Source organism: Oryctolagus cuniculus, chromosome 1 (genome assembly GCF_051225735.1).
Source record: "Oryctolagus cuniculus isolate XC-2025 breed Fujian yellow rabbit chromosome 1, ASM5122573v1, whole genome shotgun sequence".
NCBI classification, from domain to species: Eukaryota; Metazoa; Chordata; class Mammalia; order Lagomorpha; family Leporidae; genus Oryctolagus; species Oryctolagus cuniculus.
The window spans coordinates 223,075,015-223,102,894 of record NC_142867.1 but is presented as its reverse complement, the minus strand read 5'-3'; the positions used below and the strand labels follow the sequence as shown (position 1 = coordinate 223,102,894).

Sequence of the window (27,880 nt, the reverse complement as noted above, 5' to 3'; positions counted from 1 at the left end):
AGGCTAGCTAACATGGCTGAGTGGATTGGGGACACTGGATTTGAAGGGACAAAATTTACACAGAGAGCCCTGAAAGTTGTTCTCAACTCTGAATTTTGCATTTTAGAAGTGCAAGACGGGCTTGATATGGCTGCAGAAGTAAGGACAACATCCAGTAGATGAAACTTAAAGAGAATGTGATTTAGGTAGAAATTTCTTATGATCAGACTTGACAAGTGATTAGTGTTAAACCCTTAAGAAGGCTAAATCCATTGCTGAGAATGTCCTTTAATGAGTTAAAGAATGTGTTGAGGTGCTTAGAGTAGATTAACAGATGCAATTAATATGTTCACTGGCAGGAAGAGGATTCGGAAACAGTGGCCCTAACACCTCAAAGACTGATAAACAGCTCTTAAATATTAGGGGGACACTTTATTACTTTTGTTTGTATTTGTTAAGTTTGAAATTGATACATAAGCCAAAATGACTGTATGATAGTACTTATATACATACAGGTTCAATTCAGCTGCTAGAGTCTTATATTCTGGGGATAGCTTTAAAAGATGAGATCTCTAGTTGTCTAAGGGAGATAGTTATTTATAATGTAGGGGATTTTTAGGGTATCAGCTGGATAGCTGAAAAGTGAAACATAGTTTGTACTTGATTAAAAGAGGTTCTACATAAATTCATTAACTAGCCATGATCGTGTAAGCATCAGTCTGTTTCCATTGAAACCCAAAGTACCCTGGTGATATTGGAAGCTAAATAGAGGGAATGGAGAAAAATGAAATCACTCTAAAAGGGAATATCAAAAGTATTTTAGTTCATAGTGATGGGTCTAACAAAAGGGGTTTAGGGTACAGAGTGATATTGGCCAAACATGGTTGAGTGGAATTATATGCCTCATCAGTCATAGACTTGCTCATCTGCAGAATGCTGTAATGTGTTTTAAAAATTTTATGGGCAGTCATTACAAAAACAAGCAGACCATTAAGCTGATCATCTTGAACCATGGGCCAGAAAGATACTTGTGGACAAATAAAAGAAAAACATTGTAGGATATGAGAAGCTGTATGGTGATCACTCAATTTGGGGGTGATCCCAACATTTGTATCCATCTGTCAGTCAAATGCACCTGTCTCTTTGATAGATATGAATTGCAGACATCCTGGAAATGAACCAGGGTTCCACCAGATATATTACCTTGAGATAAAACTGTCCCGTTATCTATATATCAATTTCTTCATCTAGACACTATCCAGCAGGGAGCACAGAAGAGGGCTACAGCAACTAGTTTGATCTCCAGAACCAAAGCTCACAACTCTACTCTTCATAATTTCTCTGGTTGGCTCTCTGACCTCTATGGATCTCTCTAGATTAGGATACCTCCTTTCTATCAGCTTTCACAGAAAATTCAATGTCCTAAGCCCAGATTGTTGGTATTAGATATTTGTAGTTAGTCTTTTTCACTCAACAGCTATGTGCCAGGCATTGTGCTAAATTGGAAAACTATTTTTGAAAAGGACCAGACCATAGGTTTTGCATTTCTTAAAGTCTTTGTATCAACTACTAAATTCTAGCATTGTAGTTTAAAATCAGAGATGAATTAAGCATAAGACAATGGGAATCGCTGTGTACCAATAAGACTTCATTTTCAAAACAGATAGAATACTCAACTGGGTTTCAGGGCCACAACTAGAAGTCCCCTGAAGTGGATGTTTTGCATTACAACTTCAATAAAATCTGATATTTGATATAAGAGTTTAAACTCTCTGGCCCATTCATTTTTGTTTTGCCTATCACTGCTGTAATGCTACAATAGCAGAGCTGAGTGATTCTGACAATAAAAAATCTCAGGGCCCACAGCACCTAGAATATATACAATCTTAAGGCTTGCTGAAAAATGCTTGTCAATTTCTAGTTTAGGATAATAGCAGGGTTATTATCAGAAAATACTTAGGAATAAGGAATTAGGAATGAGACCGATATTGTTTCAAATCCAGTAAAAATGCTATTAACAATAACAAAAATAACCGTGTGTCAACCATGTGATAAGCATTTTATAAATAATTTTTAAATTGCACTTAATGTGCTAATCACAGCAATTATACAACATAATTATTGTTGTACTCAATTTACAAACTCAGACATAGTTTACTAAGCCACACACCAATTAGAATATAAGAACTCAAACCCAGCTCTATGTGTCTCCACAGCTCAGGTTTAATTAATCTGGATCACGAAGGATGAATAGAGAATTTGCTAAGTTGGAGAAGAACATTTGAGACAGAGAAAACAGTCTCTGCAAATGTGCTGGGGCATGAAGGCAAGTTCAGAGAACAGGAAAGCCCTGCACTGATGACACGAAAGAGTTTGTCCTTGCATTTTCCTTAGCTAAGGTGGGTTGGTGTGGATAAAATACTTAGTTATGGTAGAGAGCTTTAAAATCCTGGATTGTGGGTTTTTCCCAAATATTAAACTCCTTGGTTGCATTATGTCAAAGTTTTGATGTCAACTTGACTAATTATGGCACAGGCATCCCTAGCTTGTTGTTCAGGTCCTTTGTTGGATCCAACAGTACCTCATTCTATTCAGAATTCTGGTCTGACACTGTTGTTAACCTCTGATATTTATTTAGAGAAATTAAACAGCCAAAATATTAACCTGCAGGGGTTACTATGGAATTGGAGGCCTGGCTCATTTCAGAAGTTCCCAGAGATGTTAAATTATCTAAAAATAGTCATAAGAATGCTCTAGGACATTCACTTTAAGGTCAAGGCCAAGTGCTTTGAAATGTCTTGGTTCTAAGCCCTATTTACAAATCAAGAGCAGTCAACATAAGGCGTGACAGGTCTGCATTCTCCACATCTCCAGAAAAGGAGACTGAAGCCCCAGGGAGAGAATGCTCTCACCTGAGTCATAGCCTTTCTTGAACACAGGCTAAATGACAGAAAGGCTACGTAATTTGAGTTCCAGATAAGACAGAATAGTGAACGGTACTGTCTAATTGAAATCTGACTGGTGAATCATTTGACTACACAGATAAAATATGCTTAACGACTTTGACTGAACAAAGGATTGTGGCTCCTGAAAAATCATGTTTCATAGATGGATTGGCCATTTCGGCAGAGGAAGCTCAGTACTTGGATTTGCAAAGAAAAGCATATCTCAATTCAAAATATACTTCTGCAAATTACAAATGACTGTGGAATCATCTGAGTCAGTTGGTCTCTGAGAGCTTGCTCATCATCACCCTCCACCCAAGGAAAATCTTACAACTAAGGAGAATGAATAGGTATTCATAGAAATCCAGGAAAATCAGTCTCAAAATGGATTCTGAAAGTACAAAATGCAAATCAAGACTTCTGTTTTATACAAAAATTGTATGCAAACTTTACTTTAAATCCAACAATGTGTGCCTTTTTGTATCCTACAATATGTGAATTATCCATAACATTGATTCTTGCACACTTCTGGAAGTTTGGAAACCCTATTTTGAACAGCAGAAACTGAAAACATGTAGTAATTATCCTATTAACATCTCTTTCTGATTCCTGTCCAGTGCATATATTTGAGTGCAGGGTAATTTAAAGTCATTCATGTTCCTTCTCATTCTGCGAATCTATGAGGTCAGACTTCAATGAATCCTTACACCATTACATTCCCAATGGACCATTGTTTTCATCCTTATTACAGTAACTTTTATGCTACACATTTAAAATATTTCATTGTATTAAACACAAATATACAGAGAGATAAATTTTTCAACATGTTTCATAAGAAAGATACACCTTAGATTATGAGCTTTGCATTTAGGCATACTTGATTTCAAATTCCAGTTTTATAGAGGTGATCACTTCTGTGATTTTATTTTTTTTTATCTTTTATTTAATGAATATAAATTTCCAAAGTACGACTCATGTGTTACAATGGCTTCCCCCCCCATACCGTCCTTCCCACCCACAACCCTCCCCTTTCCCACTCCCTCTCCCCTTCCATTCACATCAAGATTCATTTTCGATTATCTTAATATACAGAAGATCAGCTTAGTATACCTTAAGTAAGTATTTCAACAGTTTGCTCCCACACAGAAACATAAAGTGAAAAATAATCGATGATTTTTTTTAAATGATGATGAAATCAGATCAGACCTATTGTCATGTTTAATCCCAGTGAGAATCAAGTTGGGAATTGATAATTTCTTTTTTTTTTTTTTTTTTTTTTTACAGAAGATCAGTTTAGTGTACATTAAGTAAAGATTTCAATCGTTTGCACCCCCATAGAAACACAAAGTGAAATATACTGTTTGAGTACTCGTTATAGCATTAAGCCTCAGTGTACAGCACGTTAAGGACAGAGATCCTACATGAGGAGTAAGTGCACAGTGACTCCTGTTGTTCACTTTACAAATTGACACTCCTGTTTATGGCATCAGTAATCTCCCTATGCACCAGTTATGAGTTTCCAAGGCTATGGAAGCCCCTTGAGTTCTCCGACTCTTATCTTGTTTAGACACGGTCATAGTCAAAGTGGAGGTTCTCTCCTCCCTTCAGAGAAAGGCACCTCCCTCTTTGAAGACCTGTTCTTTCCACTGGGATCTCACTCACAGAGATCTTTTTGCCAGAGTGTCTTGGCTTTCCATGCCTGAAATACTCTCATGGGCTTTTCAGCCAGATCCGAGTGCCTTTAGGGCTGATTCTGAGGCCAGAGTGCTATTTAGGACATCCTCCATTCTATGAGTCTGCTGAGTATCTCACTTCCCATGTTGGATCACTCTCCCCTTTATTTATTCTATCGGTTGGTGTTAGCAGGTACTAGACTTGTTTATGTGCTCCCTTTGACTCTTAGTCCTTTCATTATGATCAATTGTGAACTGAAATTGATCACTTGGAATAGTGAGATGGCATTGGCACATGCCACCTTGATGGGATTGAATTGGAATCCCCTGGTATGTTTCCAACTCTACCAATTGGGGCAAGTCAGCCCGAGCATGCCCCAAATTATACATCTCTTCCCTCTCTTATTCCCACTCTTATGTTTAACAGGGATCACATTTCAGTTCATTTTCAACACTTAAGAATAACTGTGTGATAATTACAGAATTAAACCAGTCATATTAAGTACAAGAGACAAAAAAAAATACTACGAGGGATAATGTATTAAGTTGTCCATTAGCAGTCAGGTCTATGCTGATCAAGTCACCATTTCTCATAGTGTCCATTTCACTTCAGGAGGTTTCCTTTTTGGTGTTCAGTCAGTTGTCACCGATCAGGGAGAACATATGGTATTTGTCCCTTTGGGACTGGCTTACTTCACTCAGCATGATGTGTTCCAGATTCCTCCATTTTGTTGCAAATGACTGGATTTCGTTGTTTCTTACTGCGGTATAGTACTCTAAAGAATACATATCCCATAATTTCTTTATCCAGTCTACCATTGATGGGCATTTAGGTTGGTTCCAGGTCTTGGCTATTGTGAATTGTGCTGCAATAAACATTAGGGTGCAGACCGCTTTTTTGTTTATCAATTTAAACTCCTTTGGGTAAATTCCAAGGAGTGGGATGGCTGGGTCGAACGGTAAGGTTATATTCAGGTTTCTGAGGAATCTCCAGACTGATTTCCATAGTGGCTTGACCAGTTTGCATTCCCACCAACAGTGGGTTAGTGTCCCTTTTTCCCCACATCCTCGCCAGCATCTGTTGTTGGTAGATTTCTGTATGTGAGCCATTCTAACCGGGGTGAGGTGAAACCTCATTGTGGTTTTGATTTACATTTCCCTGATTGCTAGTGACCTTGAACATTTTTTCATGTGCCTGTTGGCCATTTGGATTTCCTCTTTTGAAAAATGTCTATTGAAGTCCTTGGCCCATCTCTTAAGTGGGTTGTTGGTTTTGTTTTTGTGGAGTTTCTTGATCTCTTTGTAGATTCTGGTTATTAACCCTTTATCTGTTGCATAGTTTGCAAATATTTTTTCCCATTCTGTCGGTTGTCTCTTCACTCTCCTGACTGTTTCTTTTGCAGTACAGAAACTTCTCAATTTGATGCAATCCCAATAGTTGATTTTGGCTTTGACTGTCTGTGCCTCCCGGGTCTTTTCCAGAAATTCTTTGCCTGTGCCAATATCTTGAAGGGTTTCTCCAATGTTCTCTAATAACTTAATGGTGTCAGGACGTAGATTTAGGTCTTTAATCCACGTTGAGTGGATTTTTGTGTAAGGTGTAAGGTAGGGGTCTTGCTTCATGCTTCTGCACGTGGAAATCCAGTTTTCCCAGCACCATTTATTGAATAGACTGTCCTTGCTCCAGGAATTAGTTTTAGATCCTTGATCAAATATAAGTTGGCTGTAGATGTTTGGATTGATTTCTGGTGTTTCAATTCTGTTCCATTGGTCTATCCATCTGTTTCTGTACCAGTACCATGCTGTTTTGATTACAACTGCCCTGTAGTATGTCCTGAAATCTGGTATTGTGATGCCTCCGGCTTTGTTTTTGTTGTACAAGATTGCTTTAGCTATTCGAGGTCTCTTGTGCCTCCATATGAATTTCAGCATCATTTTTTCTAGATCTGCGAAGAATGTCTTTGGTATCTTGATTGGTATTGCATTGAATCTGTAAATTGCTTTTGGGAGAATGGACATTTTGATGATGTTGATTCTTCCAATCCATGAGCATGGAAGATTTTTCCATTTTTTGGTATCCTCTTCTATTTCTTTCTTTAAGGTTTTGTAATTGTCATCGTAGAGATCTTTAACGTCCTTGGTTAAGTTTATTCCAAGGTATTTGATTGTTTTTGTAGCTATTGTGAATGGGATTGATCTTAGCAGTTCTTTCTCAGTCATGGCATTGCTTGTGTATACAAAGGCTGTTGATTTTTGTGCATTGATTTTATATCCTGCCGCTTTGCCAAACTCCTCTATGAGTTCCAATAGTCTCTTAGTAGAGTTCTTTGGATCCTCTAAGTACAGAATCATATCGTCTGCAAAGAGGGATAGTTTGACTTCTTCCTTCTTGATTTGTATTCCTTTGATTTCTTTTTCTTGTCTGATGGCTCTGGCTAAAACTTCCAGAACTATGTTAAATAGCAGTGGTGAGAGTGGGCATCCCTGCCTGGTGCCAGATTTCAGTGGAAATGCTTCCAACTTTTCCCCATTCAATAGGATGCTGGCTGTGGGTTTTTTATAAATTGCTTTGATTATATTGAGGAATGTTCCTTCTATACCCAATTTGCTTAGAGTTTTCATCATGAAAGGGTGTTGAATTTTATCGAATGCTTTCTCTGCATCTATTGAGATAATCATATGGTTTTTCTTCTGCAGTCTGTTAATGTGGTGAATCACATTGATTGATTTGCGAATGTTGAACCATCCCTGCATACCAGGGATGAATCCCACTTGGTCTGGGTGGATGATTTTCCTGATGTGTTGTTGTATTCTATTGGCCCGAATTTTATTGAGGATTTTTGCGTTTATGTTCATTAGGGATATTGGTCTGTAATTTTCTTTCAGTGCTGCATCTTTCTCTGGCTTAGGGATTAAGGTGATGCTGGCTTCATAGAAAGAATTTGGGAGGATTCCCTCTTTTTCGATTGTTCTGAATAGTTTGAGAAGAAATGGGATTAGTTCTTCTTTAAATGTCTGGTAGAATTCAGCAGTGAATCCATCTGGTCCTGGGCTTTTCTTTGTTGGGAGGGCCTTTATTACTGTTTCAATTTCTGTTTCAGTTATGGGTCTATTTAGGTTTTCGATGTCTTCATGGTTCAATTTTGGTAGATTGCATGTGTCCAGGAATCTATCCATTTCTGATAGGTTTTCCTGTTTGCTGGCATACAGGTCCTTGTAGTAATTTCTGATGATTCTTTTTATTTCTGTGGTGTCTGTTGTTACGTTTCCTTTTTCATCTCTGATTTTATTGATTTGGGTCTTTTCTCTTCTTTTTTTAGTTAGTTGGGCCAATGGGGTGTCAATTTTGTTTATTTTTTCAAAAAACCAGCTTCTCGCTTGGCTGATTTTTTGTAATGTTTTTTTGGATTCAATCCTGGTAATTTCTTCTCTGGTTTTAATTATTTCTCTTCTCCTACTAGATTTGGGTTTGGTTTGCTGCAGTTTTTCCAGGTCCTTGAGGTGCGCTGAAAGCTCATTTATTTGGTACCTTTCCAATTTCTTGGTATAGGCACCTATTGCTATAAATTTGCCTCTCAATACTGCTTTTGCTGTATCCCATAAGTTTTGATATGTTGTGTTGTTGTCTTCATTTACTTCCAGAAAGTTTTTGATTTCTCTTTTGATTTCTTGAATGACCCATTGTTCATTCAGGAGCATGTTGTTCAGTCTCCATGTGTTTGCATACTTTCTGGGGTTTCCTGAGTTGCTAATTTCCAGCTTCATCCCGCTGTGGTCTGAGAACCTGCATGGTATGATTCTAATTCTTTTAAATTTGCTGAGACTTGCTTTATGGCCTAGTATGTGATCAATCCTAGAGAAGGTTCCATGCGCTGCTGAGAAGAATGTGAAGTCTGTAGATGTAGGGTTGAAAGTTCTGTAGATATCTGTTAGATCCATTTGGGCAATAGTGTCAATTAAATCTGCTGTTTCCTTGTTGATCTTCTGTCCGGATGATCTGTCTATTTCTGAGAGTGGAGTATTGAAGTCCCCCAGTACTATTGTATTGGAATCTAAATCTCCCTTTAAGTCCCTTAACATATCTTTTAAATAGACCGGTGCCCTGTAATTAGGTGCATATACATTTATAATAGTTACATCTTCCTGTTGAATTGAACCCTTAATCATTATATAGTGCCCCTCTTTGTCTCTCTTAACAGTTTTTGTATTGAAGTTTATTTTGTCTGATATTAATATGGCTACACTTGCTTTTTTTTGGTTTCTGTTGGCATGGAATATCTTTTTCCAACCTTTCACTTTCAGTCTGCATGCCTCTTTGTTAGAGAGATGTGTTTCTTGTAGGCAACAAATAGTTGGGTTGTGTTCTGTGAGCCAGTCAGCCAAACGGTGTCTTTTAACTGAAGAATTCAGACCATTAATGTTCAATGTGACTATTGATACGTAGTGACTTTGCCCTGCCATTTTCCCGGAAATATTTTCTAGTATATGCTTTGAGCTTCCCGTGCTCTTTTACTGGTAGGTGTTCTTCCTTTCCCTTCTTTCATATTGATGGTCGTGTTTCTGTGTTTCTGAGTGTAGCACATCTTTAAGTATCTTTTGCAGGGCTGGACGAGTGGCCACAAAGTCTTTCAATTTCTGTTTGCTATGAAAGGTCTTTATTTCACCTTCATTCACAAATGAGAGCTTGGCAGGATATAATATTCTGGGCTGGCAATTTTTCTCTCTTAGCACCTGTGCTATGTCTCGCCATTCCCTCCTAGCTTGTAGGGTTTCTGATGAGAAGTCAGCTGTGAGTCTGATTGGAGATCCTCTGAGAGTAATCTGACGTTTCTCTCTTGCACATTTTAGGATCTTTTCTTTATGTTTCACTGTGGTAAGTTTAATTACCACGTGTCGTGGTGAGGATCTCTTTTGGTCATGTTTATTGGGGGTTCTATGAGCTTCCTGTACTAGGATATCTCTGTCCTTCTCCAAACCTGGAAAGTTCTCTGCTAGTATCTCACTAAAAAGGCCTTCCAATCCTTTCTCTCTCTCCATGCCTTCAGGAACTCCTAGAACTCGAATGTTGGTTTTTTTAATAGTATCCTGTAGATTCCCAACAATATTTTTTAGGTTTCTAATTTCCTCTTCTTTTCTTTGGTTTGACTGTATGTTTTCCTGTGCTCTATCTTCTAAGTCCGATATTCTCTCTTCTGCTTCACCCATTCTGTTTTTAAGGCTTTCTAATGTGTTTGTCATTTGATCTATTGAGCTCTTCATTTCATTTTGATTTCTCTTCACTATAACACTTTCCTGTTCTACTAGTTTCTGAGTTTCATTTTGACTCTTCCTTAAAATTTCATTTTCACGAGAGAGATTTTCAATCTTGTCCATTAAGGATTTCTGTAGTTCAAGGATTTGCTTTTGAAAACTTCTAAATGTTCTTATCATAAATTTTTTGAAATCCGTATCTTGCATTTCTTCTATCTCATCATCTTCATACTCTTGGCTTGGGGTGTTTTGCTTATTTGGAGGCATCATAGTGTCATCGTTGATCTTGCTCCCTCTATTTCTGTGTTTGTTACTCGGCATAGTTAATTCTTCTTGCGTCACTGTGCGTTTTTTTTTTCTTTTTTTTTTTTTTATACTGTGTCCGTGTTAAGTGGACTGCCTGCTGTTGGAGGAGCCTTGGAGGCTTGAGATGGGTGTGGCCTGAGAGCTCTGCCTGGTTCTTCCTGGTTAAGGGTATGCAAAGGTGACACCCTCAGGTTATGCGTGGTAAATCTCTCTCTTTTTATTTATTTATTTATTTTATTTATTCAGGGGGTAAGTAACACCGCAGGGCATGGCTGTGCAGAATTGATGGTATTTAGCTTCCAGTCTTTGGCTCCTCTGGACTCCCACTGGGTTGCCTAGGCTACTGAATTGTAGTGACTCAGTTCCTTAGCTCTCCCCCATTGATATGTAAATCCAGAGAGGAGGCCTGCTCTTTGTCTCTTGGGAATTCTTCAAGCCTTGCAGCCTTGTAACCTTTGCAAGGTTAGGGGGAAGAGAAACCCCGAAGCTTTTTTTTTTCCTTCTTTCCGGTAGTGAGTTTGCTGCACTTTCTGGCCCCCCTCTAGATTCTGACCCCCGTTTCCCCACCAATGTCTCGGGTTATTGAGCTCACCTCCCCTTCCAGCGCCGATGTATGGACTCGGAGCCCTGAGCGTCCCAAGTCTCCCCGCTGTTGTCTGTGTGGCATGCACTCCCCTTGGAGCACTGGCGCGCAGACCCTGGGGCTTCTGCGGCTCGGTCCCGCGACTTGGCTTCCACGCGGTGGGTGACCTTGTTCTCCCAGTAGGTCCTCCGATTCACGGCTGCTCCATCCAGAAGGGTTTCCCGTGCAATTTTTTCCTGGTTCTTTTTTCTGCGGCTACCGTAACTCCCCTTTTATTAAACTAAATTTTCCCGGACTATCGGTGCGCGCCCTCACTATTCCGCCATCTTGGCTCCGCCCCCACTTCTGTGATTTTAGACATGCGTTCTCATCTTGTTTAATCTCTGTTTTTTTCCTATAGAACAAGAATGAAAACAAGTTCCTTCCAGAAAGATGCAAGGATCAATGAAAATAAGGAACATACATTTCTTATTATTATGCCCCAAATAAGTAACTTATACAGGGAACAGTAGCTGGTGTGTGTCTCTAGTCTCTATGTGTCTGTGCATGCATACACATACTTAAGCATTTTCTGTGTGTATATGATTGCTGTGACAACTGTAAAACAATAAGCTTGATAAAAATATGTAGACTTAAGCATAGTTGAGTCATGAAATGGAGACAGACGGTTTTAAGGATTCCAAGCCTAAGATGTAAATGAAAAAACAGTACATTAACACCATTTGTTCCTTTACTTATTGGCTCCAGGAGGCTTCTGAGCCCCAAGAAATTCTGGAACTCAGTTATGCAAAGCTGAAAGTCCGAACTTCTTCTGTTCTCAGACATTCGCACTGCATCCCTAGACAAAACAGATGGCCAGCTCTTTGCACACAAACTAGTTTTGTGAAAAAGCATTGGGTATACAGGGGAGAGAGAGAACATCTCCATCAGTGATACTCTCCCTGAATTGAAGAATAGATTCCTGCTACTTCTTATCATTGACAACAAAGAATTAACCAGACTCTTGGTATACACTCCAAACCCAGAATTACCAGTTGGTGCCTCTGATAACATTCAATGTCTTTTCATTAAAATGTCTGCTCCCAAGATGTGCCACAATGCTGCAGATTAAGGAGACAGGCCTAATTATTTATCTTTCCCTTTGAGACGGACTGTGCACCAGACATGCTGAAGTTCAGAAGTCCTTTATCCACTGTAGGCAATAGGAACTTCAACCAAGTCATTTAGCTTGCCTGCAGTTAACTACCTAGGAGCAGCTCACAGCATGTACCAAGCTATCAAAGTACTGCAAAAAATTTAACTACATATAAACTTAGTGAAATATATTAATAGAATCTCCTATCTATATATTTATGTATTTCAAATGTATAAATCCATAAAATAAAACTGTTTGTAAAATCATTCTCCTGTTTGTTAGCCCAAGATGTTCTTCTTCTCAAACTAGCAGATGGGGTCTCCTGTTTCTCACTCTGGGACCCTTGGGAATTTCAAGGCATTTGTATATTCAAGAATCCTTATGTTGTGTGAATGTTCAATGCTTAAATTTTGATTATGGTTGTGCACATGTCTTCATTACATAAAGGTATTCAATAAAAGTCTTGTTATAAAATTAGTCTTTGCCAAGGTGTCTACCACATATCTTCCAGTCTTGTCAAAATAACTTTTGTTGTTGTTGTTTAGGCTGTCACTGATTTTAGAAAATATTTTGAGCACCCACATCATAATGAGAACACAATGCATCTCACCTGCAAAATGAAATTGTGAAAGCTTCACAGTACCATGAAGTTGATGACAGTGATGCTCAGGTTTGCTGGGAGCACGTTCCAAGCCATTGGCAAATGAGGATTTGGTTGAGTTAGACCAATTAACAATTGAAAAAGAGAAAATCAACACTGAAGATGATTAGAAGCTTCAAAGGAGAAATATTTGAATATCAAAGGATTCAGAGAAGCCTCAGGGAAAAATGATGAATCTCTCAAATATTTTTACAAAAATTACCTTTCCTCCTAATCATGATATGAAAGTTAAATTCAAAGTGAAGGATTTCATTTCATTTGATCATACAATTTTGTCAGAAAAATTACTGTTAAAAAATCAAGACTGGGCTCATTTTCTCATCATTTTATGAATTAGCATGCAGCTGAAATTATCAAATAAATTCTTCTGACTATATAAGCTAGAATAAACTTATATTCATGTATTTTAGTTTCATTTGCCAAACAGAACTTCTTGCATGCTTTTCTCTGGAATTATGTTTCTATTCGTGATAGATTCACTTGAGAGTGGATTTGATTTAAGAGAATGATGCTGTAGGATAATTAAGGTAACTAGGACCATGTGCAATTTCTGGAGCCATGATACTGGGCTTAGAATTCAAGTTCTGGTATTCTTTGTGCAAAATGGAAAGGTTGTTCACATTGCTTTTACCAAACTTCTTCATCTAAAAGATGGAATTAATAGAAGTCCTAGCTGATCAAAATATCCTGGTTGAGTTGGGGCCTATTGTATTGATATTCATCTGGCTGGCCTTTTTTTCTCAGTCCTGCCTCTAAGTATTTCTTGAAGCCCTGCCAGACCATTTCTTATATCATACAAGGTTGGGGGCTCTTTGCTATGATCCTTATGAAATTTTGTGAATATCTCTGTAACTATTCTGCTTCAATTCTTTCTTTTACTTCCCAGATCTGCTTCAGGAATGCATGGTTTTCTCAACTATGGGAAGCACACACACATATACACACACCCTCTGTTTTTCTCATACACATTACAGGACACCTCCAAACAGCATCAGTGAGTGAATGATTAATCCAGCAGACAGGATAAGCAAAAAGAACCTCGGAACGTAGGGCATTGCCCAGATTAGACCTGCCATTCACTGGCCCTGGATGTTTGAACAGCTCATCTTCTTCAGACTCATTTTCCATTTTTTCTAGAGTGGAGGAATTGGATTTGTTAAACACTTCGAGCTCTCTCGGCTTAATGTCTTATGGTTCGGTGACATCTACATAATGAGGTTCTAAACTTAAAAGGAGCTATTTTTTAACCAATCTGTAATATGGTCCTGAGATAGTGAATGAGGGCTGTTATGCTCCATCTTTGTTCATCAATTAATATTTGAGTCTGGAAGTCTCAATTTAGATCAAACTGTATGCTTTCTGTTCTCTTTGTAGAGCTTCAGTTAAGATTACAAGGGTCATTAATCCTTGTTTGAGGGCTCATGCCTCTGGCTATGCATCCTAATCATCACTAACACCATTTCTCCATCACTGGTAACTTTCATTACAACCTATCCTCTGCCAGGCAATATTTATAAAAAGTTTTTCGTGCATTATCTTATTTAATCCATGCACAATCTCAGAAAGACAAAACTGATAGTCCTTGTTTTATGACTGAGATAATTGAGACCAAGAGAAATGAAAAAGCATTCTGGAGTTTTCTTTAGCAGTAAATTTTAGAAATTCAACACCAGTACTACACCCCCTTCGCCTCCGTCTCTGTTTCTCTGGCTTCAGATCCTATGCTCTTAACCACCGTGTTCCACAACCTCCTGAGTTGCATCTACTTTTATTTAACCGTGTCCATTGTCCAGCAAATTGATGGGGTTTGAGAGTCCCTTCTTTTAGGTCACTAACCAATTGCTGCCTATATCTGTGTGTATTGTGGATGGAATTGGATACATATTGAGTTGCTTCATAAAATTTGTGAAGGCCTTGGGCATGCAGAAGAGTCAGAATGGCATAGTGATTGAAAATGAGGACCCTGAACCACCAATTTTGAAACCTAGTTCTGGCACTTACTGAGTTGCTTTGGGTAAGTTACTTAACTGCAGCACCATGTGTTGATTTTCTCATTAGTAAAATGTAAACAAATGTCATTTCCTACCTCCACAAATTGTAGCTATGAGTTGGCATTTGGTGCTGCAGTTAAGACTGCACTTGGGTCACTCACAACCCATGCCTGGATTCAAGTCCTGCTTTTCTTCTAATTCCAGCTTTCTGCTAGTCCAAACCATGGCAGTAGGCAATGGCTCAAGTTCCTGGGTCCTAGCTAGTTACATGAGGTCCTGGATTGAGTTCTGGGTTTTTGACTTCTGCCTAGTCCAGCCCCGTTTCAGGCATTTGATGAGTGAATCAGCAGATGGATGGTCTCTGCTCGCTTGTTTCTCTTCCTTTCAAATTAAAAAAAAATACAAATACTACAATTAAAGATAGTAGTTTCTGCAGACTTTCTGTATATTTTTGAGAGAACAATTCAAATGACACTTTTTCTATATTTTGTTTCCAAAAACCACATGTTGGGCCTCCCTTTTCTAATATCTCATTATGGTATTAAATAAACAAACAAATAAGCAAGAAAAATGCCATCACACTACAACCCAAACAACAAAAATTTTAGAAAAGCACCACTAGATCATTTTACTTCCTGGTATCAAAACACCTGTTAATTCAATCTCTTCCTCATTTCTATAGGTGACTCAGCCCCATGTTACATAAATCTTACTTTTTGTAGGCTTTTCCCTAATGCAAAAGAAAATACATTTTGTTTACTTTATTAAAATATTTATTTATTTATTTGAAAGTTGGATTTACACAGAGAGAGAAGGAGAGGCAGCAACAGAGGTGGGGGAGAGAGAGAGAGAGAGGGGGGCCTTCCATCTGCTAGTTAACTCCACAATTGACCGCAATGGCCGGAGCTGTGACGATCTGAAACCAGGAGCCAGGAGCCAGGAGCTTCTTCCAGGTCTCCCATGTGGTGCAGGGGCCCAAGGACTTGAGACATCTTCCACTGCTTTCCCAGGCCATAGCAGAGAGCTGGATCAGAAGTGGAGCAGCCAAGACTTGAACTAGCACCCATATGGGATGCTGACACTTCAGGCGGTAGCTTTCCTCTATACAGCACAGCACCAGCCACTTTTGTTTACTTTTGATCCCTTGTCTTGGCTGCCACAATTCTGAGAGTCATATTTTTGTGTTAATTTTTGTAATAAGTAAAATCATATAATCTGCATAATCTGAATTTCCCTTCATCTAAAATTTTCATGTAATTTTTAGGGTCTCTGACTTTAATCAATTTGTATTTTCCCATTTCATTGTAAATCTTTTGGTAAACCTCCTCACAATCTCGATTAACTAAAACAGCACAGAATGAGTTAATACAGTGAAAACTATTTTCATCTTTGAAACTACATAGCTCCTAGGATTATTTTACATACATAGCTTTAGTTTGAATCACATGAGCATGCCAACAGCCAACTATTATATATATATTATATATATATGTATATAGTGGCTTGTGATAGTTTAACCTAATATTGGTCTTACTAAATGTCTGTTTTTTGGAAAACTACTAAAATTCTGATGTATTCGTAATGAAGGGAGGGAAACAGATTGTGTTTTCTTCTTTAAAAATCAAAATGACACTTCTTTATTGTCCAGTCCCCCTTTCTCTGCCTGTCAATAGCAGCTATTTATTAAACAGATATTACACCTGTCCTCCACAGCTCTAATGTGACATGTCCTTGGTGCCTGGGAGCACTGTTACTTCCAACTGCATTTCATATTTAATTTATTACCTAGCTTTCCATTACTGCTTTTATTGATGAACTGTGTACTGTAAAATGATTATTTGTTAAGCATTTCACAGTATTTCTTCCAGCTTGATAGCTATAAAAAAATCCATCCATCTGTAAATGCATTTGAGAGGAAAAAATCCAAGATAAAGAACTTGAAGGATTAAGGATCTGCTCTGGTTAGTCCCTTCATCCCCTGCTTCACATAAACACAGTGGCCGTACTTTTCAAATAACCTTTCACTTAGGGAACAGATAAAAAGGGATTCAGTATATGTCTACAAATATTTAGGATCCACTATCTGTCAGGCTGATGATAAAATTTCAAACATAGATGGCACTGCAGCTCACTTGGCTAATCCTCTGCCTGCAGCGCTGGCACCCCAGGTTCTAGTCTCAGTCGGGGCGCTGGATTCTGTCCCGATTGCTCCTCTTCCAGTCCAGCTCTCTGCTGTGGCCTGGGAGGTCAGTGGAGGATGGCCCAAGTGCTTGGACCCTGCACCTGCATGGGAGACCAGGAGGAAGCACCTGGCTCCTGGCTTCGGATTGGTGCGGCACGCCGGCCACAGCATGCCAGCCGTAGCGGCCATTTGAGGGGTAAACCAATGGAAAAAAGAAGACCTCTCTCTCTCTCTCTCTCTCTCTCTCTCTCTCTCTCTCTCACTGTCTAACTCTGCCTGCCAAAAAAAAAAAAAAATAATTCAAACATAATCATGTTTCCTACCACTGAGGTACAGCACATGGACTCATACTAGTGAAATACATAAACACTTTCAAGTGGGATATGATACATTCTTTACTTCTGCTTTTTAATTGAAGTTTTTTCTTGCTTTTGATAAATAATAATCTTCCACAATCAGTCCTATTACTTGCAACTTAAAGAAAACAATGCTGTGACTAACCATCAAACAAAATTGTGATTTTATTAAAATGCATTTTTAAATGGCCCTGCCAATATCTCTGAAGGCCATTCCTCCAGCCCTAGCCTTATAACAACCACCGTAAGTGAGATTAAACTCAGAGGAGCTACACAGAGGCCCTTTCCAAAGTTAGAAAAAACATGAGAAGTCACACTTAAAAAATAAAGAAAACATAAACTCCAGAATGACTGATACCACAACTATTTGAACCTTCTTATTCCCTCATTAACCAGGTCACCAAAAATATTGACTGTGTTTTCACAGATTGATGGCCAGCGTTCTAGCATTTTTGATTTGAATAAAATCTTAGAGACTGCCTTGTGTAGAACTTGTAGTTTTTGGATGAAAGAAAATGAAGATCAAAGAAATACAAAGTTTTGTCTAAAAATAGGGTACAGGACTCTACCTAAAAAATCTAGTGCTTTTCCAGGGTCTCAGATACACCCTTTTAAAGCTTCAATAATTCCCCTAGTTGTGATGTCACCATCTGTATCCTATTCTAGCTTTACTTAAAACATACACCTTTTTATTACTATTATTATTATTTTATGGTTGATGCCCATTAGCTCATCATTGTGAAGTAAGAATATAGGACTTGAGTGTTTTTGGTTTTTTTTTCTTTGTCTCCTTATATTTGCCATTCATCATCATCTCTTCTGCTTCCACATTCCCCTAAATGGGAGGAAGTTGATGGTGTACAATGAAGATGGAGAAATGCCTTGTGTATCTTCAATCATAGAACATAATAAACAAGATGCAACTGCAGGGCTGAAGGTAATGTACAGAATGCAATAAGAAGAAATACGTCTATAGTTCCTTGGGGCTTTCACTGAATCAGCCAAGGGTAGAGGCAACCTGGATGGCGAAGACCTCCTTGAACAGGTATACCAGTCAGTGAACTCTTGGAACATCAGTGTGTACTTTTCCAAAAACATATCTAGAAGACAATACCTGGACTCTGTTTCCGGGGGGAGCCACAAGTCCAGAGGACAAGGAAAATATTAGAGATGAGGAAGAAGAGGAAGCCAATAGAAAGGAGACGATACTCTTAACTTCACATCCATGATGCTTCATTAATTCATTGTTGTTTGTCATGGTCATTATCATATTCAGTTATTTCAAACAACTTCTAAAGCATGCAATTTTATGGTCACAGTATAGTTTAAATTCTTTAGCCAAAGAGGCCAAGGACCTGCTGGGAAACTCCCTGGCAATAAGAAAAATGCAGAACAAATCCTTACACAATCATTCAGTAAACATTTATTGCCTTTCATGGCAAAAACCCAGGAGAAACAGCAGTCAATAGGAGAGACAAAGTTTCCATCCTTTTGACACAGGTCTGACTTCAAGAGTAGCCCAAGAGGGCCGGGGCCGCGGCTCATTAGGCTAAGCCTCCGCCTTGCGGCGCCGGCACACCGGGTTCTAATCCCGGTCGGGGTGCCGGATTCTGTCCCGGTTGCCCCTCTTCCAGGCCAGCTCTCTGCTGTGGCCAGGGAGTGCAGTGGAGGATGGACCAAGTGCTTGGGCCATGCACCCCATGGGAGACCAGGAGAAGTACCTGGCTCCTGCCATCGGATCAGCGCGGTGTGCCGGCCTCAGCGTGCTGGCCGCGGCGGCCATTGGAGGGTGAACCAACGGCAAAGGAAGACTTTTCTGTCTCTCTCTCTCACTGTCCACTCTGCCTGTAAAAAAAATAAAAAAAAAAAGTAGCCCAAGAAAAGTTGCCAAGTTTTTGACAATCAGAAAATAAATACATTTCCAAAGTTCTGACCAACTTGAAGATTACCAAGAGTAAAACCAGTTTAAAGCTAGGTAAGATTCACAGCACTTTAAATCTAAATTGTGTATCATTAAATATAATTAGCAATTCTAGTAAACATAATTTTCCTGTATCTAAAAAAAGATTTCTATTGTTACAAGGAAAAAGCATAACTGAGCAGAAAGACTTCAACACAGATAACCACAGTTCAGCAAAGTAAAACTATTGAAACCAAAAAGCAAAACTCTGGTACCCCTATCCATGTGGGGGCAGCTTAACATAGTCTTTGTACTAAGAGTGATAAAAATAGCATCTGAATGGCTAATCTTTCAAAACCAAACTTATAATTATGCAAACATCTACCCAGGACATTAGTTCACTTCAAAAAAGGATATTTCAAATATGTCCTTTGACTTTTTCTGAAATGGCTTAAGGTGACTTAGCAGTTAAAACAAGTAGGAGGAATAACATGTAAGGTTATTTGAAAAGACATTTGGAACAAAAAAAGGCAGATAGAATTGGCACCTTCAAGCCCTTGAGTTGAGAAGATTATAGTACAGGGACAATTAGTTTATTTTTTGGCAGTTAAGCTGTAACGAGAAGCATTATGAGTTACACAATATTCGGAAAGTACAAATTCATCCACAGAGAAAATTCTTCTCAGACCTTAACACAAGCATATACCCCCATTTTTAAAGTAAAACACAAACATCATTCAGTGCATTTTATGTTCAACCAGAGTTTTACAAAAGATACAGAAATGGTCTTGTGCATGATTCACATACTGGCCCTCCATAAAGGCAGAGGGTGTGACACTAAATCATAACTCAGGGCAGGCAATTTCGTTCAAGGCTGATATAATGGTGTCCAAGGGCTCAGCTTCCGGATGCCCTAACTTAATGCTTGAAAAGAATGTTGAAACTTGAGATGAATGCCTAGTTAGCAGGTCTATTAGACTGCCTTCTTGCTATTTGAAAGTATTTGAAGCAAGCGTTGTAAAAGGACCGTGTCTCTTTCACTCTCAGGGAATCACTTAGAAAATACTGTTTTTGTCACTAGTCCACAGTGCTTCTTTATATAGGGCATGTAATGTCAACTCATCTGTTTACGCCTTCTAAACTTGGTTTGAAGAATCAGAAACCAGGGTGGTACTGATTAATAATTTTTATTACAGCTCACAATTTTAAAGCTGTGCTTTCGGTTACAAGGTAAAGAAGCTAGTGGCCTTTCTTGTTGCTTTAGTATGATGAACAAGATGGTTTATCAAAAATGTTGCAACTATTCACCTCCCTTTATTCAGTTTTTGCAATGTGACTTTGTAGCCTCTTCCATCAGGAGATAGAGTTCACTCCCTTATGGCTTGAAACTGTGTTGCTCTTCAGACTTGCTCTGGACAAATATGTTATGGTTGCAATGACTGAGTTTGTTCTAAGCCTAAACCTCCAAGGTGTTATTCCAACCTGAGCTGGGCTGCTTGGAACCTTGCTACTATCTTAAGAAAACAAACTGGGACTAGATAACCTATTGGATGATGACACTTGTGTGTCCACAACAGCCTAGTCAACAACCAGCTGACCTCTGGTGTAGAGTTAACTAAGTGACCTGCGGCTTACTGAATGTGCATGTTGGAGCCCAGCCAACACTAGGTCTACTAGGTTGAACAATGCTTGATTTTCTGACCAATAAAATTGTGAGCTAAATAAATGATTATTGTTTTAAACCACCAGCTTCACATGGCTTATTTCCATCAGTTGTTAACTGTTAAATATACCAAGAAAGTGCCAATAGTATCACCTTTTTTGTATAGAACCTATTTTTTGAAAGGTATCTTGTATTTATTATCTCGGCTACCCTCTGTGCCGAGGTCCCTTATTTTTTTAGCATGAGCAAGCCAGGCAGGATAAAGGATTGCAAATCAGGACTTTTGATGGGTTTTGTCCCCGCCTTGTAATTGAATGTTAAGCTGATAAGTTTTTTTTTTTTTTTTTTTTTTTTTTTTTTTGACAGGCAGAGTGGACAGTGAGAGAGACAGAGAGAAAGGTCTTCCTTTGCCGTTGGTTCACCCTCCAATGGCTGCCGCGGCCGGCGCGCTGCGGCCGGCGCACCGCGCTGATCCGATGGCAGGAGCCAGGAGCCAGGTGCTTTTTTTCCTGGTCTCCCATGGGGTGCAGGGCCCAAGCACCTGGGCCATCCTCCACTGCACTCCCTGGCCACAGCAGAGGGCTGGCCTGGAAGAGGGGCAACAGGGACAGAATCCGGCGCCCCGACCGGGACTAGAACCCGGTGTGCCGGCGCCGCTAGGCGGAGGATTAGCCTAGTGAGCCGCGGCGCCGGCCAAGCTGATAAGTTTTTAATTCCCCAAAATTGCTTAAAAACTCCAGTACCATGGGCCCCTTCAGGTTTTTTTCCCTCTTGGAGCCCCCCTGCATGCTGCTCTGGCTGGAGGTCTTTGACTCTAATACATCTTGCTTTTAAACCTCAAATAAATAATAAATAAAAAATAAATAAATAAATAAAGCCACAGATTCACAGTTTCCTTAGATGATTCTTATAAGGCTTAGCGGAAGACTAAGTGCTAGAACTAGTAGGTGTTCAATGGGTCCCACATCCCTTATTCTGTATTACATGGTTTCTCAATTTCTTCTTTCCCTGTTAACACACCTAAGGATGAATTTCATATATTGTTATTTCTGTAAACAGCAATTTTCCTACTCTTGGGGGAGCATATTGTCTCAGTGTCATTGGGAATGCCTGTTGTATTGGTATCACAATGTACATTACTTTTTCATGTTGACCCTGGAGTCATGAAATGATTTTCATTGGGTCATGTAGTTTAAAAACTGCAGTTCCAAAAGGTTTACCCAGGGCATTTGACTCTAGGCCATCACTCTTGTTCCTCTATCAGAGAGCTTGGGTTCAAATGTTCATTTAATCTAAGGTTGGATAAATTGAATCGTCTATCTTTACAGGACTGAGGTGAAAACCAACTAATTAAACTGTTTTTAGTTGTTAGAGGGAGAAGGAGAGAGAGAGAGAGAGAGAGAGAGAGAGAGAGAGAGAGAGATGTTCTATAAATGCTTAATAATTACGTTGACAAAATTGGAAGATGCAGTTTGCTTCTCTGAGTATACAGATTTCTTCAGATGAAGAGAATTCATTCTCTGGGGCCATCCATCTAGCCCTCACTAAATTCCCTCACACTACATTTCTTTAAGGATTTATAAGACAGAAAAGAAAATAGCAGTGAGACAGATGAAAACATTTCCTTGACACAAGCATAAAACTCTAAGGATGGAAGCACGGAGGGGAGCCGCAGACAGGGAAAGATTGGAGAAGATTAAATGTGTACATGTCACTAATCACTATATTCGACCTTTGGAAACGCTCTTTTTGAGGAAAGTCATTTGAAAAATGAGAGCTTATAAGGAAATATGAAACCGACCCTAGACACCAAGTTCCCACATCAAAGCATGATGTTGATTAAGCTCTGAGTGGTTTGCAGTCAAATGTGGGGTTTTCCATGTCCAGTCGGTATAAGCTCACTTGGATTAGAGAAGCAACTTGGTCTATACATATGAGGAAGAGGGGTTGTGAGGAGCTGCAGAGTACAAACACTTGGACTCTTCCCAATATTCTAGTGTTTAGTTCTCAAGGATCACAGAGCCTGACTGATTACTAAGCAATCATCAGCAAGTTCCTAAACTGGTTTCCTTCCATAGGCTCCGGGTCCTGTTTGAGGAGCCTTTGTCTTTCCACCCAGGTAAGAAAAATTAAATGAGAAGTGTTTTGTCTACCCCAGTTATTTACCAACATATTAAGAAATGACAGAAGTAAATATTTAAGAGGGAAAAAGAAAGGAATGTAGAGAGGATCCTCAGAAACCACTATTTGCTATTTTATAGTTGGGGGAAACTGTAAAGCACTATCGCTATTTTATAGGCGGGGAAACTTAGACTTTGATGAGGCAGGAAATGATAGCTTCCAAATCCAGTGCTTGAACTAAAAGCAGAGCGTGTTTATCTAATGCACTTTGTACCACACCAGACCTTTCCTCCTATGAAACAGTGATCTGCTGCCCTCTGAAGTATGCATTTAATTTATTCTACTGCTACTTTAGGAAAACCAACAAACCAAACATATCCTGGAATTTTCTGATGCTTCTTTTCCATTCAGATTAATTTGCATGAAGATTGTTTCTTCTTGTTAAATTTTAGCCTCTCCCAGTTCCACCAGGAGCACTTGCTCAAGTTCAGAGACAATCCAGGTTAGGAATCATCTATCATGGATTCTGAGCAGCCCCTGACCCACCTTCTCACTTACACATTCTTTTTTTTAACTTCTATTTAGTAATTATAAATTTCCAAAGTACAGTTTATGGATTACAATGGCTCCCCCGCCCCTTAACTTCCCTCCCACTCGCACCCCTCCCATCTCCTGCTCCCTCTTCCATTCCATTCACATCAAGATTCATTTTCAATTATCTTTATATACAGAAGATCAATTTAGTATATATTAAGTAAAGATTTCATCAGTTTGCACCCACACAGAAACACAAAGTGTAAAATACTGTTTGAGTACTAGTTATAGCATTACTTCACATTGGACAACACATTAAGGACAGATCCCACATGAGGAGTAAGTACACAGTGACTCCTGTTGTTGACTTAACAATTTGACACTCTTGTTTATGGCGTCAGTAATCTCCCTAGGCTCTAGTCATGAGTTGCCAAGGCGATGGAAGCCTTTTGAGTTTGCCGACTTCGATCTTATTCCAACAGGGTCATAGTCAAAGTGGAAGTTCTCTCCTCCCTTCAGAGAAAGGCACCTCCTTCTTTGATGGCCCGTTCTTTCCACTGGTATCTCACTCGCAGAGATCTTTCATTTAGGTCTTCTTTTTTTTTTCTTTTGCCAGAGTGTCTTGACTTTCCATGCTCAAATACTCTCATGGGCTCTTCAGCCAGATCCGAATGCCTTAAGGCCTGATTCTGAGGCCAGAGTGCTGTTTAGGACATCTGCCATTCTATGAGTCCTCTGTGTATAACTTGCACACTCTTATACCGAAACCCTTCTTCAAATAGAACTTTTGGTACCAATTGCTTTTCTTAAATATTTTCCTTCCATACAATTTTTCATTGCTGCCCAGTGCATGCTGCTAGTCTTAGTGGTTATTCCCTTTATGCACAATTCATGGATTCTGGAAGTCCCCTAATCTTTCTCCCTTTCACCTTCCTTTCATCCTTCTGTTCCATTTTTCATGGCCTTGATATCCATCCTGGCTCTTTCAGGAATACAAGTTGGTGATTTCACAGGGTAGACTTTTTTTAATGATTTATTTATTTATTTATTTGAAAGGCAGAGTTACAGAGAGGCAGAGGCAGAGAGAGGCAGAGAGAGGTTTTCTATCTGCTGGTTTGCTCCCCAGATGGCTGCAATGGCTGTAGCTGCGCCGATCCAAAGCCAGGAGCTTCTTCTGCACCTCCTATGCAGGTATAGGACTTGGGCCATCTTCTATTGCTTTCTCAGACCATAGCAGAGAGCTGGATCAGAAGTGGACCAGCTGGGACTCAAACCAGCATCCAAATGTGATTCCGGCACTCCAGGTGGTGGCTTTACCTACTACTCCACAGCACCAGCCCTGTTGACTTTCTAATACCTACATGAGGCTGTCTTGCATGGCATAATCTGTGACTCCTGCCATGCCCTTGGCCTATCTCACTCCATGAACAAGCACCTCCTTTGATTGATCCAAGTAATCCACGCTCTCCTGGTCTTTCCTGTCTTTGGGGTCTTTTGATTCACTTCAGAACTCATCAGAGTGTAATTATGTTGAATGGTCCCTAGACCTAACCCTGTCTCTGTGTTTCTTCAGAAGGTCCACTTCTAGTGTTGAACCTGTCCATCACTAGCTGTAAATGTGAAGCTAATCTTGTCACTCATTGGACCTAAGTATTCCCACTTACAAATTGAGTAGTAGTGTTTCAATATTTATCCATTGACTCATTCATCCACTTATTGACTCAGCCACTAGTCTTTCCAGGATGCTTACTGCTGTCAGTTTAAGTAATCCCCAGGGAACCTTCACCAATAGGTCATATGAGGTCAAATTCTTCACAATGAGGTCAGATTCCTGCATAATGCAGAGTGATTCATTCAGGACAGACAGCAGATTGTCCCAGCCAGAGATTCTGTGGAGTAGGGGCACCCCTTATCTACAGGAATAGGCTGGGGTTGGAGGCTTGGTTTGCAAAAGGAGAAAAGGAAGGTGTGAAAGAGCAGCAGATCTACCATTTCACAAATCCTTCCCACAGCATCCCTGGTTGAAAATAGATAGGACACAGGACAGAAATAGCAGCACCTGCGTAAGTCTGCAGTTTTTCACAACCTGAGCTCCAAGAACAGGATGCGCTTGCAGGTGAACTCTCCTACTATGGGGAACTGCTGCAGGGCAATGCTGGTCCTGAACATTCCGTTAACTACTCTGGTTCCTGTATGCCCTGTGTCTCTTCTTTCCCTTTCTTTATAGGTGTATGGGGTGATTGATAGAACACTGGGTAGAAGTCTGGGGCTGGACTAGGGTTGGACTTCAATGTGCTCCATAACTGAAGACAGGACTTTGATCCTTCCTAGGTCTCCATTTCCCTACTGGCATAATCAGAGTATTTGTCTTGATAATTTGCTATAGTTCTCACTGTCTGGACCAGTAGCTTTCCTCATTACTTTTATACCTGCCTCTCCTCCCAGCCCACATTCTTTTCTTCTTTCCTTCCTTCCCACTTTCTTCTCTTCTCCTGCAGGAAAGTGGTTTGTGTTCAGAGCTCTGATGCTGGCCAGACAGACTGCAACAGAAAAGTCAAGGCTCACCTCCAGTCTGTGCATTAATTAAAGGGTTGGATGGGCTGTCTGAGCATTGTGCCCAGTATAAGAAAGATGGAACCGACTTCGCCAAGTGGCGTTGTGTGCTGAAAATTGGGGAACACACCCCGTCAGCCCTCGCCATCATGGAGAATGCCAACGTCTTGGCCCATTATGCCAGCATCTGCCAGCAGAATGGCATTTTGCTCATTGTGGAGCCTGAAATCCTCCCTGGTGGGGACCACGACCTGAAGCAATGCCAATATGTCACTGAGAAGGTGCTGGCAGCTGTCTACAAGGCTCTGAGTGATCACCACATCTACCTGGAAGGCACCTTGCTGAAGCCCAATAGGGTAACCCCAAGCCATGCCTGCACCCAAAAGTATTCTCACGAGGAGATTGCCATGGCAACTGTCACGGCGCTGCACCGCACTGTGCCCCTCGCTGTCACTGGAATTACCTTCCTGTCTGGAGGTCAGAGTGAGGAGGAGGTATCCATCAATCTCAAGGCCATCAACAAGTGCCCCCTACTGAAGCTGTGGGCCCTGACCTTCTCCTACGGCCGTGCCCTGCAGGCCCCGGCCCTGAAGGACTGGGGCGGGAAGAAGGAGAACCTGAAGGCTGCCCAAGAGGAGTAAGTGAAGCGGACCCTGGCCAACAGCCTCGCCTGCCAAGCGAAGTACACCCCGAGTGGTCAGGCCGGGGCCGCAGCCAGCGAGTCCCTCTTCATCTCTAAGCACGCCTACTACGCGGAGGTGTTCTAAGGCTGCCCCCTCAACACTCCAGGCTCCAGCGCCCCCCTACGCACACACACTTGCGCTTGAAGAGGGAGCCTCCTTGGGGATTCCAGGCTGTGTTTCGCATCACTCTTGCCTCCCTCGTGACTTTGGTGGGTGATATTGTCTGTGTACACTAACTCCATCACTTTTTCCAGCCCACTGCCAATAAACAGCTATTTAAGGGGAGGGGGGGGCTTTGAAATGGGACTTTGAAATGTAGAGGTAACTTTGATTTCTGTGGAGTGGCCAGAGCCAGAAGAATGCAGGTTAAGTGCCTGGCTGGGCCAATTTTGTGAGATCTACCATGGCTTTTAGTGGCTGTCATTTGACCCCATGGCTGTCTCAAATATGTCACTTCTTCCACCTCTCACTGGCCTTCTTCATCAGTTTCTTCCATACCAAACATCCATCTCTTCAGTGCACCTGCAGTTTTCTTATGTGTGAGAATACTTATCATTCATGCCCACTTGGTTCACATTTCCACCCAGGAGTCTTCCACCTACATTCTTCATCCTGTCTCTTTCCCCTTACTCTCTTCTCTTACATGCTTCCCTATCTTAGAGACTTTCCCTCCTCTGTCTCATGCTTCTCTTAGTTCTTTATTTACTGCATTTTATCCCTCATTGTCATTTCATTACCTACTGTGTCTTCATCATTCTTTCATGCCCTCTCCTCCCCTCCTCAACAACAGAGTGGTGGAAAGACCATTGTCTTGGATGTAAGAACATGGATGGGTTCATATTCTGTGAATTCGAGGGAGTTATTTAATACTCAATACATCTTTTACTCATCTTTAAAATGGGCCAAATTTGGGGCTTGTGTCATGGTGTAGTAGATAAAGCTGCCACCTGAGACACTGGTATCCTATATGGGCACCACTTCAGACCAACTCCTTGATAATGTACCTGGGAGAACAGTGGACAAAGGCTCAAGTGCTTTGACCCCTGTATCCATGTGGGAGACCTGGAGGAAGCTCCTGGCTCCTGGCTCCTGGCTTTGGGCCAGCCCAGCTCTGGCCAATGTGCCCATTTGATGAGTGAAGCAGCAGATGGAAGATCTCTCTCTCTCTCTCCCTTCACCTCTGTAGCTCTGCTTTTGAAATGAATAAAAAAACTTTTTTATAAAAATGGGTCAATAATATGTATTATGCAGAATTACCATGTTGATATGGCATAAAATTGGAGCGTAACTTCAATTATAAGGGGGCATCATTGAACACAATTCCTTAAAATAAACATTGGCTTTCATAATAATCACTATGATTTT

The 27,880-nt window shown here is 40.3% G+C and overlaps 1 pseudogene; it reads left to right on the top strand.

Annotated features, from left to right (window-relative positions):
• The first annotated feature begins 12 nt into the window (after positions 1-12).
• Positions 13-26,626, top strand: LOC100352450 (fructose-bisphosphate aldolase A pseudogene; annotated as a pseudogene).
• The last annotated feature ends 1,254 nt before the right edge of the window (positions 26,627-27,880 follow it).